Below are 17,900 nucleotides of genomic sequence, written 5' to 3'. Positions count from 1 at the left end.
ATTTTGAAGACGGGAGCTCACAATGGTTATTTTTCAATATTCTGGTACCTTTCCAGAATTTAGAAAGTTTTGAAATTTTTCAGTTATTGGGGTCCACAATTTCTGCATCCACTTCCTTTAAAATCCTGCTGTGCAGGCTATCAGGTCCCAGTGATCTGCCCATCTTGAGCCCCATGGCTTCTCTAATACTTTATCATTTTTGATTGGGATTTTGTATTTTCCATTAGTTCCTCCTGCTACTTGAAATTATCCCAACATATATCTTAAAAGATATTTACATGGCCCTGCACATTGAAGCCTGATGCAATAAATGACTTCCCATGTTCTACCACTTCTTTGTTTCCTGTTATTAATTCACCAGCTCATTCTCTCACAGACCTACCTTGTCCACTTCATTCTGATTATACCTACAGTGAATCTCCTACTGCTTGTTTTGATTATCACATGCAAGTTTTTGCTAAAAAGACAATTTTCTCTTTTCTTGTGAACTGTTTAGTCTTTCACAGCTGGATCTGAGAAAAAAAAACTTCCCAGTTCTCTGATCGTCCAGTAGTCCCTGCCACTTTGCTGCCCTACTTTTCAATTTAACATTACCCTTGACCTTCTTTATTAACCATAAACAGTGTCCCTTTCTCACAGAACCTCTCTTCCTAATTAGGATAGGTTCCTGTTGGGTGTTCTGGACCAGCTGTTTTAATATCTATTATTGTTTATCTGCTGACCTGCCTCCTAGTTTATTTGTCCAGTCTATTTTATACAACTCTACACCATTATTATTCACTTTAGTTAAGTTAAAGTTCATCTGGAATTTTGTCATGTTGTGGCCACTATCTGTTAAGGGATCTTTGAAGCACAAATACTTTTAGTAATCCTTCCTTATTACACATGACCAAATACTAAATAACCTGTTCCAGGTAGGTCCTGTAACATACTATTCTAAGAACCAATCTGAAACACACTTCAGAAATTCTTCTTATACAACTGCCTTTTACATTGTCCAGTTGAGCAGTATATTAAAATATATCATGACAATTGCAATTCCCTTCAAATATATCCAAGATATTTCCCCATTTATGCCCTTCCCTAGCAAGAAGTTACATTTTAGGGTCTTCTCCTACCCCCACCTTCTTTCCTCATTTATTATTTTAACACAAACTGATTCAACATTACCATCCACTGACTTCATATCACAACTCAACGCCACTCTGATTAGTTATGCCACAGTGCATTCTTACCTTTTGGTCAGTTTTTTTAGAACACTGTATAAGCTGGAACATTAGGTACCAAGTTCTGGTCACCCTCCAATCAGTTCCCCGAAAGAACAAGTAAACTATACTCATGTGTGCTATCCAATCATCAATTTATTTTAAAAAAAACATTATTTATCTTTCTATTTAGAGATACAGCACAGTAACATGCTCTCTCAGCCCAACGAGCCCCCGCTGCCTAATTGCACACGTGACAAATTAACCTACTAACGTCTTTGGAATGTGGGAGGAAACCGGAACCAAAACCGGAACACCCTGAGGAAACCCACATCATCATGGGGAAAACGTACAAACTCCTAACAGCAGCAGAAATGAACCCACGTCACTAGCACTGTAATACTGCTATGATAAACGTTATGCCATATAATAGCTAAATTTCTTTTACAACCCAGATTAACTCTAGATTTTTTGTGTGCTGCGTACTTTTATTTATATTTCCTGCCCCAGCTTATCACAATTTGTTTGTCTAAATCACCTTCTCCTTGATGTATTAAACATCCCATTCTTGAAGTCTTCCCCAGGGATTCACTTAGAAATGCAAGTCTACATTTTCTACTTGAGTCAGTGATGGGTTTCAATCCGTGTCTTCTGATTCAGTGGTCAGACTGCCAACATTTCAACAATTATACCTCAACTCTCCAGATAGTTTAGTTTTTAGTTTTAATTGTGACCATTTACCAGTCGTTATTGGTTCAATTGTTAGCTCAGAAGTCAATGACTGTAGGCTATTAGTCACTAAGCATCTAATTTTCAAGAATAACAGAGCAATATGGAAAATCTGCCAGATTAAGCAGTTTAAAAACATCAAAAAAATCAAACATTTGAAAGTGTATATACATTTTATAAAATTTCTGTCAGAAACCCAAACAACAAAGTAATCTAGTTCACAATCAAATAATAATTTTAATTTACACCTCAAACTTTAACATCAGAGTTTCTCTCCAATTAAAAGAAAAGAAAAACTTCTCACCATCACAAAACTATCCCAAAGCACTTCACAGTACTGGAGGAAATTGAGGAGCTGGTCAGTAAAGCAATGCCCAAAAGTTCATCTCTCGTCAGCAACACCAAACATGGTGTTCCCAAAATTGACTCCAGTGAAGTCAGTAAAAATGAAAATAAAGAGTAGAACATAAAGTGCTGCAGCTATGCTGCCCATGGCTTTCCAAAGACCTGCCTGAACTAAGTACTTAGAAAAAGATCTGCTCTCTACGTGACTCCCTTGTCCACTCGTCCCTCCTGGCACTTATCCTTGCAAGTGGAACAAGTGCTTCACCTGTCCCCACACCTTCTCCCTCACTACCAATCAGGGCCCCAAACAGTTATTCCCGATGAGATGATAACTTCACCTGTGAGTCTCTTGGGGTCAGATACTGTGTTCGGTGCTCTCGGTGTGGCCTCTTGTATATCGGTGAGACCCAACATAGATCGGGAGACAGCTTGACCGAGTATCTACTCTGTCCGCCAGAACAAGCAGGATCTCCCAGTGGCCACCCATTTAATTCCACTTCCCATTCCCAATCTGATACGGACAGCCATGGCCTCCTCCACTGTCGGGATAAGGCCACACTTAGTTTGGAGGAACAACACCTGATATTCCGTTTTGGTAGCCACCAACCCGATGGCATAAACATTGATATCTCAAACTTTCAGCAATTCCACACCCCGCCCCTTCACCATTTCCCATCCCCTCTCTGTCTCTTATGTGATCTCCTTGGCTGCCCATCACTCCCTCTAGTGCTCCTTCCCCCTTTCTTCTTTCTTCCATGGCCTTCTGTTTCTTTCACCAATCAACTTCCTCATCCCTCCCTCTCCATGATTCACCTATCACTTGGCATTTCTCTCTCCTCTCCTCCTCACCTTTCAAATCTACTCCTCAGCTTTTATTCTCCGAAAGGTTTCAGCCCAAAACGTCGACTGAACTTTTTTCCATAGATGCTGCCTGGCCTGCGGAGTTCCTCCAGCATTTTGTGTGTGTTGCTTAGAAAAACTGTATCTGTTTTGCAAACAAGACAAGCAAAATTTCCAAAAACTAACACTGACTTTTATTAATTGTGGCAATTTACAATAGCAAGTTGGCACTATTTTTTTTGGGGGGGGGAGCAGGATTAGAGCAGGGGTTCCCAACCATTTTTATGCTACAGACCAATACCATTAAGCAAAGGGTCTGTGAATCCGAGGCTGGAAACCCTTGAATTGGAGAATCAAGAGAATGTAAATACTGCAATATAGAGCAAAAAACCCCACAAAGTACAGGAGGTTCAGATAGTGTCCTGTGGTCCAGATGAAGGGTCTTGGTCCAGAATGTTAACTAGTCATTTTCTTCCACAGATGCTTCCTGACCCATTGAGTTCCTGTAGCAATTTGTTTCATGTCACAGATAAATTACGTCCACTGATACTGTTTTACTGTCAATACACGCCCCTTGGTGGTTTTGGGGTCACTGCACCAATCCAGCAATTTGATTGGTCTGGTTTAGCTGCTCTGCAGCAGAAACAAATGAATTGATGTTTTCAGACTGGATGGACTAGTGGCATATCAAAGGATTCGCTAAAAGGGAGGCCTGAGCGGTCGGTCTCTGAAGACAATGAAGAGACAAGTCAGGGATCACCTGGAGCACTGAGATAATTGCACCATTGTGCTGGAGACCAGAAATTGCAGAATCTGCAACATCACAGTTACTGCCCATCGCTTACAAAGGCAATAGAGAGCATCTGCTGAATCGATTTTTCTGATCAAGGCAATCCCACAATGCTGTATGGGAGAGAACTAGTGATTATCCATTATTTATGAATTTTTGTGGATGAACAATCAAATTCCTCCATGAGTTCTATTTCTTCCCATTTAGAAAATATTCCAATTTACTCTTCTTGGATCCAATGTGGATTACTTCACACTGAACTCCACTCACTTCATTTCTTCTTAGGATCCTGAAAGTAGCACTTATTGGCAGCAGTAGAGAAGTGTTTTGATGTGTTGCAGTTCGTGCGGTGAAGTCACTCTCACAGAGGTGTAAGGTAAGGGTTTTCAGACAGTGCCCAGTAAAGATCAAGGAACGACTGCATGTCAGAATTCTGGATAGCTCGGGGCAAACTTGACTCTCGATGTAGAAGAAGCTGTACTGAGCTCCTGCTGGTTATTTTGATGACAAACCAAAGCTTTGGTGTTAGTCTCGGTCAGCAGCTCCTTCGGATTGTTTCCCGCTCTCATGACTTAGTGATCAAGGTTGAACATCAACTCACAAAATACGATCCAGCTTCCCTTTGTTCTATTCGACTGTTTAATATTCTATTAACTCTGTAACTTTATGTTTTAATAATGGCACTGTCCTTGATTCATGATTAAATCATAAGGCACACAACCACTTGAATATTAAGGGATAGGTGAAGGCAGCATGATTAGAGTAAATATTTCAATTGGCATTTGGGTGCCAGCTGAGTTTGTGGCTTTACCCAGTGTACACTCAGTAGCCACTTTATTAGGTACCTCCTGTACCTAATAAATTGACCACTGAGTGTATGTTCACTGTCTTCTTCTGCTGTAGCCCATCCACCTCAAGGTTCAACACGTTGTGAATTCAGAGGTGATCTGCTGTTGTAATGTGTAATTATTTGAGTTACTGTCAGCTTGAACCAGTCTGCCCATTGTTATCTGACCCCTCTCATTAACAAGGTATTTTTACCTACAAAACTGGTGCTCACTGGATTTTATTTGTGCTTTACTCACCATTCCCTATAAATTCTAGAGACAGTTGTGTGTGAAAATCCCAGGAGATCAACAGTTTCTGAGACTCAAATCACCCCGTCTGGCATCAACAATCATTCCACGGCCAGAGTCACTTAGATCACATTTCTTCCCCATTCTGATGTTTGGTCTGAACAACAGCTGAACCTCTTGACCACGTCAACATGCTTTTATGCATTGATTTGCTGCCACATTATAATCCGATCAGATATTTGCTCTAGGTGTACAGGTATACCTAATAAAGTAGCCACTGAGCTTATTGTCTGGCTTTTGACAAAGTCATGAATTTCAGCCACCAGGTGGTGAAGGTCATACTGCAGTACTGGGAACTCTAGGAGTAGGAGAGCAACTGTGGGTAAATGGGGATGTTAAGAGTGGAGTGATGATGTCCCAAGCTTCTTTCTGCCTTTCACCATCTATGGGACAATTTTGGATTAGTCTTTGCAAACAAATGCATTGCGTTCTGTAGATTCTACACATGGCCGTCAGCACACATCAGGGAATGAATACTTCTTGAAGTGGATGAGTGGGCTACTGTGATATTGCAGAGCTACATACACACAGGCAAATAAAAGGCATTTTGTCACACACCTGATGGTGCTTTGGGATGTCAAGGGAATGGCATTTGCCACTGAAGATCTCATCTCTGACTTATATGGCTACTACAGATGGTCTCTTTTGACCCTCACCAGAAATCCCAAATAGATGGTGCTAATGATGAACTCAGTGAAGGTAACACTGTACCTTTGAGTATAAAGAATAGGTGCAGTACATTTCACTGTTGAAAATCACTATTGCCTGGGATTTACAATGATCAATGTTGACTTATAGGCTCTCAAAAGATAAAGCAGAATATAGATCATAAACAGGGAACTGGTAGAGAAATGGGAGATGGAACTTAAACTGGACAAGTGTGAAGAAATGCACTTTCACAGATCAAATGTTAGGGAAATGTATATAGTAAATGGCAGGACTCTGAAACAACAGTGATATAGAGAAGGATCATGGGTCTAAGTCTATAGCTCACTGAAAGAGGCCTTGTAAGCATACGGAGTGGGAAGTTGATACCTTCATTGCAGTTGCATGATTTGCTGATTAGGTCACAATTGAAGTATTGCACACGTTCTTGTCACCCCATTGCAGGAAAGAGAAGGCTTTTGAGAACAGGATTCTGCCTGAATTAATGGATATTAGCTATCAGGAGACATTGGTCAAATTTGGGTTGTTTTCTCTGCATTGTCAGATGCTGAGGACAAACAAAATCTGCAATGCATTTTGAAACTAAGTGACCTTGGTGAAATCTAAATCAAAATCTGTTTGAATGTCTCATTGAGCAAGTGCTACTTGACTGAGCTTTGGGTACCCAGTTTCATCACTGCTGAATTCCCGTAACTGGAAAAAATGAATTGCTGTGGTCAGATGTATCTGAGACTTTCTGCTTTACTGGGATTATCTCAAAGATATAACTGAGACACAAATGATTCAGGAGCACAGCTGGGATGTTATAGGGCCCAAGGTAATGATGGGACCCATGCATTCAGCATTTACAGGGATCCCATGCATCAAATTAATTAGCTGAAGATTGGTCTTTCAAGTGGCAGGGCCTCAGAAGGAGGCAGATTTGAATCTGTCAATCAGCATACTTGCCTTTTAGGCCCCATCGTGATGAAGATAAAGAAGGTTAAAACCCCCTTTCCTTCCTTTAGTTGTCTGACTCTCTACCACTGTTCAGAAATACAAAGTGTTCATCTTTCAGCTGAACATAACATCAGATAACTATACAGTTTCTATAGCATGGTTCTTTTCCTGCTTAAGATGCATCTGATGTTTATCAATGGCCAAGTTCAAGTTGTGGGACTACTGAGACAGAATTAGGCTCTTTAGCTGCTCTTTCTGGGTGACTAATCGAATGCACATGTTAGAAAGCTCAGAAGGGCAGTGCATGCCTATTACTCATTCACACCATTAATGAGGGGCATCTCAAAAACTTGAAATACAAATACAATCTGCACAGCTGTTTTTTTACAATACTTAGCTCTGGCTCACATCACAAATCCTTGCTCTAATAATTTAAAGATTCCCTTGAATATCACACAAGGTCCTTTAGTGTTATATTAATCCCAAATGTATGAAAAGGGATAACTAGATTCATCTTTTAAAAACTATGACTGCTTTTAAAAGTCAAGAATGATACACAATGCATTCAAAGTTATTTTTATATTAAGTCAAAGGAGGAGACATACAGAGACAAAAACTGGAAGGTTAAGAACAAACATTCCTATTCCCAATGAAATCACAGGTGGTATGAAACTGTCTTAATTTCCTCTAAAGCAGTAAACATTGTTCTATTTTTCATAACAGCATGTATGTAGCCAAATATTATCAGTATGGGTGATGGCAGATATAACATTGAAGGCAAGAGATATCTAATAATGGGAAAGCAGGATAAGAACAAAATAAAGCAAGACAATTGCACTGATGTTATACTCAGGTTCAGGGTAAGGGTCACTCTATCTAGTGGCATTGAGCAATGAAAATTGAATATTTTATTTTATTTTATGGCACAGCACAGTGTAGGCCCTTCTGCCCTTTCATGCAATGGCACCCCAACAACCGCACAATTCTGATTAACTGTAACTCAATCAAGGACAATTTGCAATAGCCAATTAACCTAGACTGTGGGAGGAAGCTGGAGCCAAGCATCCCTGCATTCTGTAAGGAGTACAGCGACTCCCTGCAGTATGGCGCCAGAATAGAACTCCGGTCTCTGGAACATTCCGGGCAGTAATAGTTTCCAGCTAACTGCTATGCTACCTTCCACAACATTCAAAATGTTGCTAGTCCTTGTCCCACCTACATTCTTCCCTAGTCCTGACAATCCATGAAGAAATATGTGTGGGTTTGATGCCCAAGGAGGCCCTAAACCTTTTTCTTTCCAGAGAATGAAAATATAAGACCATAAGATTTAGGAGCAGAAGAAGGCCATTCAGCCCATTGCATCTGCTCCGCCATTCAATCATGGCTGATCCAAATCTTCTAGTCATCTCCACTCCCCTGCTTTCACCCCATATCCTTTGACGGCCTGGATAATCAAGAAGCTATCTACCTCTGCCTTAAATACACCCAAATACTTGGTCTCCACAGCTGCTCGTGGCAACAAATTCCACAGATTTGCCAACCTCTGACTAAAGTAATTTCTCTGCATCTCAGTTCGAAAAGGACGTCCTTCAATCCTGAAGTCATGTCCTCATGTCCTAAAAACCCCTACCATGGGAAGTAACTTTGCAATATCTAATCTGTTCAGGCCTTTTAACATTCGGAATGTTTCTATGAGATCCCCCGCATTCTCCTGAACTCCAGGGAATTCAGCCCAAGAGCTGCCAGACGTTCCTCATATAGTAACCCTTTCATTCCTGGAATCATTCTCGTGAATCTTCTTTGAATCCTCTTCAATGTCAATATATCCTTTCTAAAATAAGGAGCCCAAAACTGCACACAATGCTCCAAGTGTGGTCTCACGAGTACCTTATAGAGCTTCATCATCACATCCCGGCTCTTCTATTGTATACCTCTAGAAATAAATGCCAACATTGCATTTGCCTTCTTCACAACTGTCTCAACTTGCAGGTTAACCTTTAGGGTATCATGCACAAGGACTCTCAAGTCCTTTTGCATCTCTGCATTTTGAATTCTCTCCCCATCTAAATAATAGTCTGCCTGTTTATTTCTTCCATCAATGTGCATGACCATACAGTATCCAACATGTCTCAGAGTTGGGCAAATGCTGCTAGTGTTCTCTGTAGTACAGAATGCATAAATCTCATGGTGAAATGGAAGAGATAATCAAGTTGAGCACATTAGTCCTGCCTTTTGCAAATGTTGAAGAAGCTCCATTGTCAGTACTGATCAAGAAGTAATTGCAGGTTTTCCTCTTTCCCATCTTAGTAATGTTTACAAAGCCTACTCCAGACTCTTGAGCACATCCCAAATATACTTCAGGACAGATCCCAGATAGGGCTAATGTCAGAAGTGTAGTCTTTCAAAGCCTACATTTCTGACTGCTCCTGCAGACCACAAGAGAGGCCACTATGTGAAGAGGCTCAGGGGAATTCTTTGAGTGCTGTCCAACATTCATTGCTCAATAACACTAAATCAATTAACTAATCATTTTTATTGGATGATTTATATCACTATTGTCCACTGGAGCCTGCTGTGTTGTAGAATGACTGCCTCATTTCTCTACAAGGCAACAACAAATAGTCATAAGAGCATAAGAACATAAAAAATAGGGGCAGGTGTAGGCCATCTGGCCTGCTGAGCCTGCCCCACCATTCAATAAGATCATGGCTGATCTGGCCATGGACTCATCTCCCCCTATCTCCCTTTTCCCCATAACCCTTAATTCCCCTACTATGCAAACATCTATCCAACCTTGTCTTAAATATATTCAAACTTGTTTTAAATATATTTACTGAGTTACTGATTATTAAACAATTTTCCAGATTGTGAATCACATTTCCATATGCTGAGAATGACATTTTGAGGGCATATTTCATACCCTTTGTTCCTCTTTGCACAACTTCCCAAAGGAGCCACCTTTCCAAGACGATCATTATTATCCAGGATAAACTGTCCAGATTTGATTCCACCCGTAACAGTGCCGCATGCTTTCAGCAAGGTTGTCACTGATCTTCATCAACACTACTCGGACAAACCTTGCAAAAAGACTGACCTATGGTAATCCATTAATCCATCCAAGGGGGTGGGGGGGGGGGGTGAAAGGCCTCCACAAATGCCAGCAGGGCCACACAGGAGGTGTGATATGTCCTCAGTACTTCACCTCCGTTTGTCCCTTCTCCCACAAGCATCATCAAAGTGCGATGCATTAATTCTCAGGGCAAGCTGGCCAGCAGTCCATCTCTTAATAGAACTTGGTGCAAAAGCCTGCCCATTACTAACCAATGCACCAAGGTCATTTATTAGATACAAGGTACTTATAGTGACTGTAGAACATCAGGCAGGTTCAGCTGCTGACAGAGACAATGTTGTTCAGAAAGGACAATCAGCCTGGTAGTTGTACTGTCACTGAATAATGTGAGTTTCTAATCCTGCGGCTACAAATTTTCACAGAATGTTAAGGTAAAGCAACTCAACGAATCAAGCTTTGTTTGTCTTTGTGTCCTCCTGATACATCCTGTAGAGACAGATGTGAAAGGTGTGAGCACTACAAAGTGGTGTTGTGCTGTCATACGGTCAATGCACGTAGCACTCTGAGTTAGTTCTTAAATATGGTCAAAGCACTTACTGGAAAGACTGCCAGCGTTGCCATCAATGTTACCAGCCCGCAATCCTGCATCACTATCTGATGTCTGGATGCTTCCTCTTAAACCAAATGGAGAAGGGAAGCTAAAGTACAAGTCCTCTATGCCCATCCTGTGCTTTTGTACCTCAATATTTTGGTCTCTACTTGATAGTGAGGCACCTCGAGCACAATGTGCAACTAGGTACACATAGAAACGCTGGTGAAAAGTGCACAGTTAAAAGACATTACTATACAATACATTTCTTCAATGGGAATAAAAAAGATTTATTGAGATTTATAAATTTGCACGTTGTAGAGGTGTCCACAATACAATGATTTTAAGGAATAGTTCCATATCTGAGGTGACTGGCAATGCTCACACCTCTGATCCTCGTGTCCTGTTCTGGACCTAACACACTTCTGCCATACACTGCATCTATGGTGCGGAGAGTCTACAACTTGCATTGCTGCATTCTGCAATAACGTATACTGAATCCAGGAGAAATGCAGAAAAAGCCAGGCAAGCACCTGCCCCTCACCAAGGGCACTACCACCAGGGAAGAGGTACCAGAGCCTGAAGCCCCACACTTAACATTTCAAAAACGGCTTCTTTCCCTCTGCCGTCAGATTTCTAAACAGTCCATGAACCCATGAGTACTACTTTCTATTCCTCGTTTGCACTCATTAATTTTTTTATTGTAAGTTACAGTGCAGATTAGACCCTTTCGGCACTTTCAGCCGTGCTTCAATTTAACCCTAGCCTAATAGTGGGACAATTTACAATGACTAATTAACCCATCAACCGCCACATCTTCGGAGCGTGAGAGGAAACGCGCACGCCACGGGGAAATGCACACACTCCTTACGGGCAGTGAACTCAGGTCACTGGTACTGTGAAACGTGGCGCTAACCACCACACTTCCGTGCCACTCTTGTGCCTTGCACGGCACTGCTGCTACACAACAACAAATTTCACAGCATGCGTCAGGGGTGATAAACATGAATGTGATTCTGATTCATACACACATTCAAAAGGTGGCATTTTGAAATAGAGTGCCCAGTCAGATCTCCCTTTCTCTATTTTGCATTGCTGCAGTATCACTGGGGTCTATGGAGATAATGGGCACGGTAGGATACACATTCCAGGTGGAGATACTTGATCACATTTCTTCCCCATTCTGATGTTTGATCTGAACAAAAGCTGAACCTCTTCACCGTGTCTGCGTGCTTTTACGCAGTGAATTGCTGCCGCATGATTGACTGATTAGATATTTGCATTAATGAGTGGGTGTACAAGTGTACCTAATAAAGTGGCCACTGAGTGTAAATCTATTGAAGTCGAGTGGGGGCAGTACGGCAAGTCAAACCTCGGCAAAAGAATTGGCACTACACCGGAACAATTAATGAGACAGTTTAATAGAAAAGACAGAATACATCTGGAACACTCGATGCTCTGAGAATTTTAGAGCACCATGGCAGATTGTGAAAATATCCTTTCTGATGACATGGAAATTTAAGCTAAAAAAAGTCTGAGATAGGTTTGTTTACAAGGCATGTTTCCACGTGTTTGCAATAAATAAAAAAAAGAATAATCAAGACTGGCAGCAAGGCTATATGAAGAAAAGCAGAATGATAGGCTGATCCCAAAGGCTAGAACACATAAGATCAAGGCAAGCTGGCCAAGCGGGTGCAGAATTGGCTTGGTGGTAGTGGAGGGTGGGTTTTCACATTGGAGGCTTGCAACCGGTGGTGTGCAGTAAGGATCAGTGCTGGCGTCCCTGTCGTTTGTCTCTATATCAACTACGTACTTGGACAAGACTGGAGGTGGCATGAATAGTCAGTTTACAGATGACAGCAAAGTTGGTTGTATAATGGATGCCAAGGAAGACTATTAGTTTCCAAAATCTAGATTAACCCAGAAAGTAGGCCTAAGTGGCAGATGGAATTTAACTTAAGCTGGTGTGAAATGTTGCAGTTGGGAGTGTTAAACAAGCCCAGGACTTACACAGTGAATGACAGGATTTGGCCTGGACTTGAGCTGTAGGGACAGATAGGATAGGCTGGGACTGCTTTCCTTGGAGCGTAGGAGACTGAGAGGTATTTTATGCGGCTTTATAAAATTTTAAGGGACATAGAAAGGGCAAGTAGTCACAGTGTTTTTCCTTTGGGACAGGGAAGCCTCAAACCTGAGGGCCTAGGTTCAAGAGAGAGAAAATTTAAAGGTTGATTGAGAAGCAAGTTTTTCCTCACACAAGGTGGTGGGTATATAGAATGAGCTGGTGGCGGAGTTTGCTGAGGCAGGTACAATTAATGACGTTTAAAAATATCCTGAACAAGTACATGAATAAGGAATATTTAGAGGAATTTGGGACAAATGCAGGCAGTGGTTATCTTTGTCAGCATGGACGAGTTTTTTTCTATCCTGCATGAACCTAAAATGTCATCTTCTTACATAATTGGTTGTTCTAGGAGCTGGAAGCAGAGGAAAGCATGCATAGCTCCCAGAGCAAACAGAACAGACACCAGAACAAAATATTGACTAATTAACAGAGCACTGAAGACTACGCAGGGGGGTTGCTAATGGGCATAAGGCCTCAAACCATCACTTCACACAAGGCAAATCATGCCAAATTGATTGAAAAACAAGTAGGTCAGGACCAGTCCACAGCAACAAGAACTCTTCCTCTCCCATCCATCTTTTGCGGGCACGATACAAGTGTTAAGCTGATGCCAGTGTGACCACTGAACCAAGCCAAGGCTGCATGCCTACAAAAGCAAAGAGGCCACATGGTGAGGGTGACCTTCAGTGCATAATTGAGGAAATCATTATCACTTCCACACTGACTCCCGCATGTCCACCGGCAAGTAATAGTAGATGGTGAGGCGACCTTGGCTGGGTGAAACTAGAACAAGAGGTTATAGTTTAGAGTGAAAGGTGAAAGGGGAATCTGATAGGAAGCTTCTTTTCTCAGAAGGTGGTATGAGTGAGGAATGAGCCAACAGTGGAAGAGGTCAATTGTAACACTTAAGAGAAGTTTGGACATGTACATGGATGGTGGGGGGCAGGGGGGGTGGAATTTGTGTACAGGTAGATGGCACTACACAGATCAAATTGGCATGGATTAGATGGTCCAAATGGCCTGATTCTGTGACCCCAGTGACAGGAAAGGAAAATATTTCAACACTTGCAACACACACACAGAATGCAGGAAGAACTCAGGCACCATCTATGGAGAGGAATAAACAGTTGAAGATCTGGGTGAAGACCCTTCCTAAGGAGACTGAGGTCCTTTGGAATATCCAGTCCACTCCTTCACATGTTCTACCAGTCTGCTGTTGCCAATACAATCTTCTATGTGGTGTTGTGCTGGGGCAATGGCATCAACAAGGGTGATGCCAACAGGCTCAATAAAATGATTAGAAAGGGTGGCTATGTTGTAAGAGTCAAACTGGACACACTGGAGGCTGTGATAGAACTAAGGGCAATACAGAAAATCCTGGCAACTCTGGACAACTTTTCTCACCCTCTGCATGCCACTTTGGCTGAACAGAGGAGCACTTTTCTTAATAGTCTAAGACAACTGCACTACTCCAAAGAGCACTATATGAGGTCATTCTTACCCTCACGCTCTATAATGAGTCAACCTACAGCCAGGGAAGTGATGACCCCCTCCTGTTAGACTGTTTGTGGTGACTTATTTTTTATTCTTTCTACTTCTCTTCTAATATTTGTATCTGTGCACTTGTAACGCTTTTGTGACACTGTAATTTCCATTGGGATCAATAAATTATCTATCTATCTATCTCTATCAGAACCCTTTTCCAGTCCTGATAAAAGGTTTTCAACTGTTCATTAACCTTCATAGATATTGCCTGGCTTGCTGAGTTCCTTTGCCACTTCATGTGTGTTACTCAAAGATTTCCAGCATCTGCAGAATCTCTTCTGTTGATAATTTGGTACTTCAACAGCAGCGTCTTTCAGTCTCATATTACACATACAATAACTGGTCCACAATCACACAAAGCAGAATCTTTGCAAACAGCCATCATCTTTTATTAAAATCCTACTTTTCTGGGATCGATCATCTATTTGCCCCACATGGTAGGCAAGGATCAATGACTTGTTCAATACAGTGGGAGTGAGATGGAGTCCTGACACCAGTTACCCAGGTAATTGGTGTAATAAAATATTACTGAAAAAATTTGACTTAAAACGATAAATGTGTTCGATTTAATTAACAAAACCTTTTTATGACAGTATGATGGGAAAATTCCAGAAATGTGACAAGGATGAAAACAAAAACAGAAGTGTTCATTTCAGTCTTCATAATGGTCTGCAACTAAACATGTCAAGCTAACACTGCAAGAACTGTCATTTCAATTTTTCATAATCTCTTTTGTATGATCAAAACGAGTCTCGATTACAGCTCACGCAAATTGATCCCTCTCTCCACATGGCTGCTAAAATCTAATCTTATTTATTTTTTTCTCAGCTTTATTAATTGTTTCTATCCTACTGGGACAGGCAATGAGTGCATGTAGTGTTGTCACAAGTCTGCACTAATAACTTAAATTGACATTGCAGAAGGGAATAGACACTTTTATTTCTGGGAAGCTCAACGGTTCAGTCTGGCTAAAAACATCTCTGGTGACACAAGCAACATTGTTTTGTTACAAAGCTGGATATGTTTACTATTGATTAAAGGAATAGAACGTTTCCTCGCTTGATTGTTACACTGATTTTATCCCTTGACATCTGAGGGAAATATATGACCAGATGTCTGAGTCATTAGCTCTGATCCAGAAACACGTGTTAACCAAGTGGCAAAAGGACAACGAAGTACACATAAACCACTCTGTTATATTAACAGTGAGCCACTGCTGAAGGTGCCTCAGAGGCTTAGTTCTGAACTAAGTTCCTGTTCATCTTACATCGTTAGATATGGCCATTTTGCAGAAATTATGGGATAGGAATGGGAGCCAGTTAAAACAACTGAGAACCAGTTGTCAATCTAAGACAAGGATATCTGCATGAACACACACCACTGTCCACCTCTTAATGCAGTCATAAAAAGGAGACAGTGTTGAGTGCCTGGATTCCCAATGGAATTTGAACATGCAGAAATAGCCTTCTCAGCTGAGATGCACTGTCATGTATTGCTACAGAGTCAATAGACAATAGACATTAGGTGCAGGAGTAGGCCATTCGGCCCTTCTAGACAGCACTGCCATTCACTGTGATCATGGCTGATCATACACAATCAGTACCCCATTCCTGCCCTCTCCCCATATCCCTTGACCCCGCTATCTATAAGAGCTCTATCTAACTCTCTCTTGAATGCATCCAGAGACTTGGCCTCCACTGACTTCTGGGGCAGAGCATTCCACATATCCACCACTCTCTGAGTGAAAAAGTTTTTCTGCATCTCTGTTCTAAATGGCCTACCCCTTATTGTTAAACTGTGGCCTCTAGTTCTGGACTCACCCATCAGCGGGAACATGCTTCCTGCCTCCAGCGTGTCCAATCCCTTAATAATCTTATATGTTTCAATCAGATCCCCTCTCATCCTTCTAAATTTCAGTGTATACAAGCCCAGTCGCTCCAATCTTTCAACATATGACAGTCCCGCCATTCCGGGAATTAACCTTGTGAACCTACGCTGCACTCCCTCAATAGCAAGAATGTCCTTCCTCAAATTTGGAGACCAAAACTGCACACAATACTCCAGGTGGGGTCTCACCAGGGCCCTGTACAGCTGCAGAAAGACCTCTTTACTCCTATACTCAATTCCTCTTGTTATAAAAGCCAGCATGCCATTAGCTTTCTTCACTGCCTGCTGTACCTGCATGCTTGCTTTCATTGACTGATGTACAAGAACACCTAGATCTCGTTGTACTTCCCTTTTTCCTAACTTGACTCCATTTAGATAGTAATTTGCCTTCCTGTTCTTGCCACCAAAGTGGATAACCTCACATTTATCTACATTAAACTGCATCTGCCATACATTTGCCCACTCACCCAAACTGTCCAAGTCACCCTGCATTCTCATAACATCCTCCTGACGTTTCACACTGCCACCCAGCTTTGTGCCATCAGCAAATTTGCTAATATTACTTTTAATCCCTTCATCTAAATCATTAATGTATATTGTAAACAGCTGCGGTCCCAGCACCGAACCTTGCGGTACCCCACTGATCACAGCCTGCCATTCCGAAAGGGACCCGTTAATCACTACTCTTTGTTTCCTGTCAGCCAGCCAATTTTCAATCCATGTCAGTACTCTGCCCCCAATACCATGTGCCCTAATTTTGCCCACTAATCTCCTATGTGGGACTTTATCAAAAGCATTCTGGAAGTCCAGGTACACTACATCCACTGGCTCTCCCTTGTGCATTTTCATAGTTACATCCTCAAAAAACTCCAGAAGATTAGTCAAGCATGATTTTCCCTTCATAAATCCATGCTGACTCGGACTGATCCTTCTACTGCTATCCAAATGTGTCGTAATTTCCTCTTTTATAATTGAATCCAGCATCTTTCCCACCACTGACGTCAGACTAACCGGTCTATAATTCCCTGTTCTCTCTCTCCCTCCTTTCTTGAAAAGTGGGACAACATTAGCCACCCTCCAATCAGCAGGAACTGTTCCTGAATCTATAGAACATTGGAAAATGATTACCAATGCGTCCACGAGTTCTAGAGCCACCTCTTTAAGTACCCTGGGATGCAGACCATCAGGTCCCGGGGACTTATCAGCCTTCAGACTCAACAGTCTATCCAACACCGTTTCTTGCCTAATATAAATTTCCTTCAGTTCATCCTTTACCCTAGTTCCTTTGGCCACTATTACGTCTGGGAGATTGTTTGTGTCTTCCCTAGTAAAGACAGATCCAAAGTACCTGTTCAACTCATCTGCCATTTCCTTGTTCCCCATAATAAATTCACCCGTTTCTGTCTTCAATGGCCCAATTTTGGTCTTAACTATTTTTTTGCTATTCACATACCTCAAGAAGCTTTTACTATCCTCCTTTATATTCTTGGCTAGTTTACCTTCGTACCTCATTTTTTCTTGGCGTATTGCCTTTTTTGTTATCTTCTGTTGCTCTTTAAAAGCTTCCCAGTCCTCCAGTTTCCCACTCATCTTTGCTATGTTATACTTCTTCTCTTTTATTTTTATACTGCCCTTTACTTCCCACGTCAGCCACGGCCACCCCTTACTCCCCTTAGGATCTTTCTTCCTCTTTGGAATGAACCGATCCTGCACCTTCTGCATTATTCCCAGAAATACCTGCCATTTTTGTTCCACTGTCTTCCCTGCTAGGGTATTGTTCCGTTGAACTTTGGCCAGCTCCTTCCTCATAGCTCAATAGTTCCCTTTGTTCAACTGTAGCACTGACACATCCGATTTTCCCTTCTCCTTCTCAAATTGTAGGTTAAAACATATCATATTATGCACACTACCTCCTAATGGTCCCTTTACCTCGAGGTCCCTGATCAAATCCGGCCACATGACAACACTCAGAATGTTGAAGGGAAGTGTAACTGGGTCTACTGATTGCTGCAGGAACTCAGCAAGCCAGGTAGC

At 41.7% G+C, this 17,900-nt stretch overlaps 1 protein-coding gene across 4 annotated transcripts in view; it reads right to left on the bottom strand.

Annotated features, from left to right (window-relative positions):
* The window catches only part of mdga2a (MAM domain containing glycosylphosphatidylinositol anchor 2a), a 904,971-nt gene that overhangs the window by 682,645 nt on the left and 204,426 nt on the right, over positions 1–17,900 (bottom strand). The window lies entirely within an intron of this gene.

Source organism: Hemitrygon akajei, chromosome 3 (assembly GCF_048418815.1).
Source record: "Hemitrygon akajei chromosome 3, sHemAka1.3, whole genome shotgun sequence".
Lineage (NCBI taxonomy): Eukaryota > Metazoa > Chordata > Chondrichthyes > Myliobatiformes > Dasyatidae > Hemitrygon > Hemitrygon akajei.
Note: the sequence above shows the minus strand (reverse complement) of the source record. Positions and strands in the feature narration are given on the sequence as shown.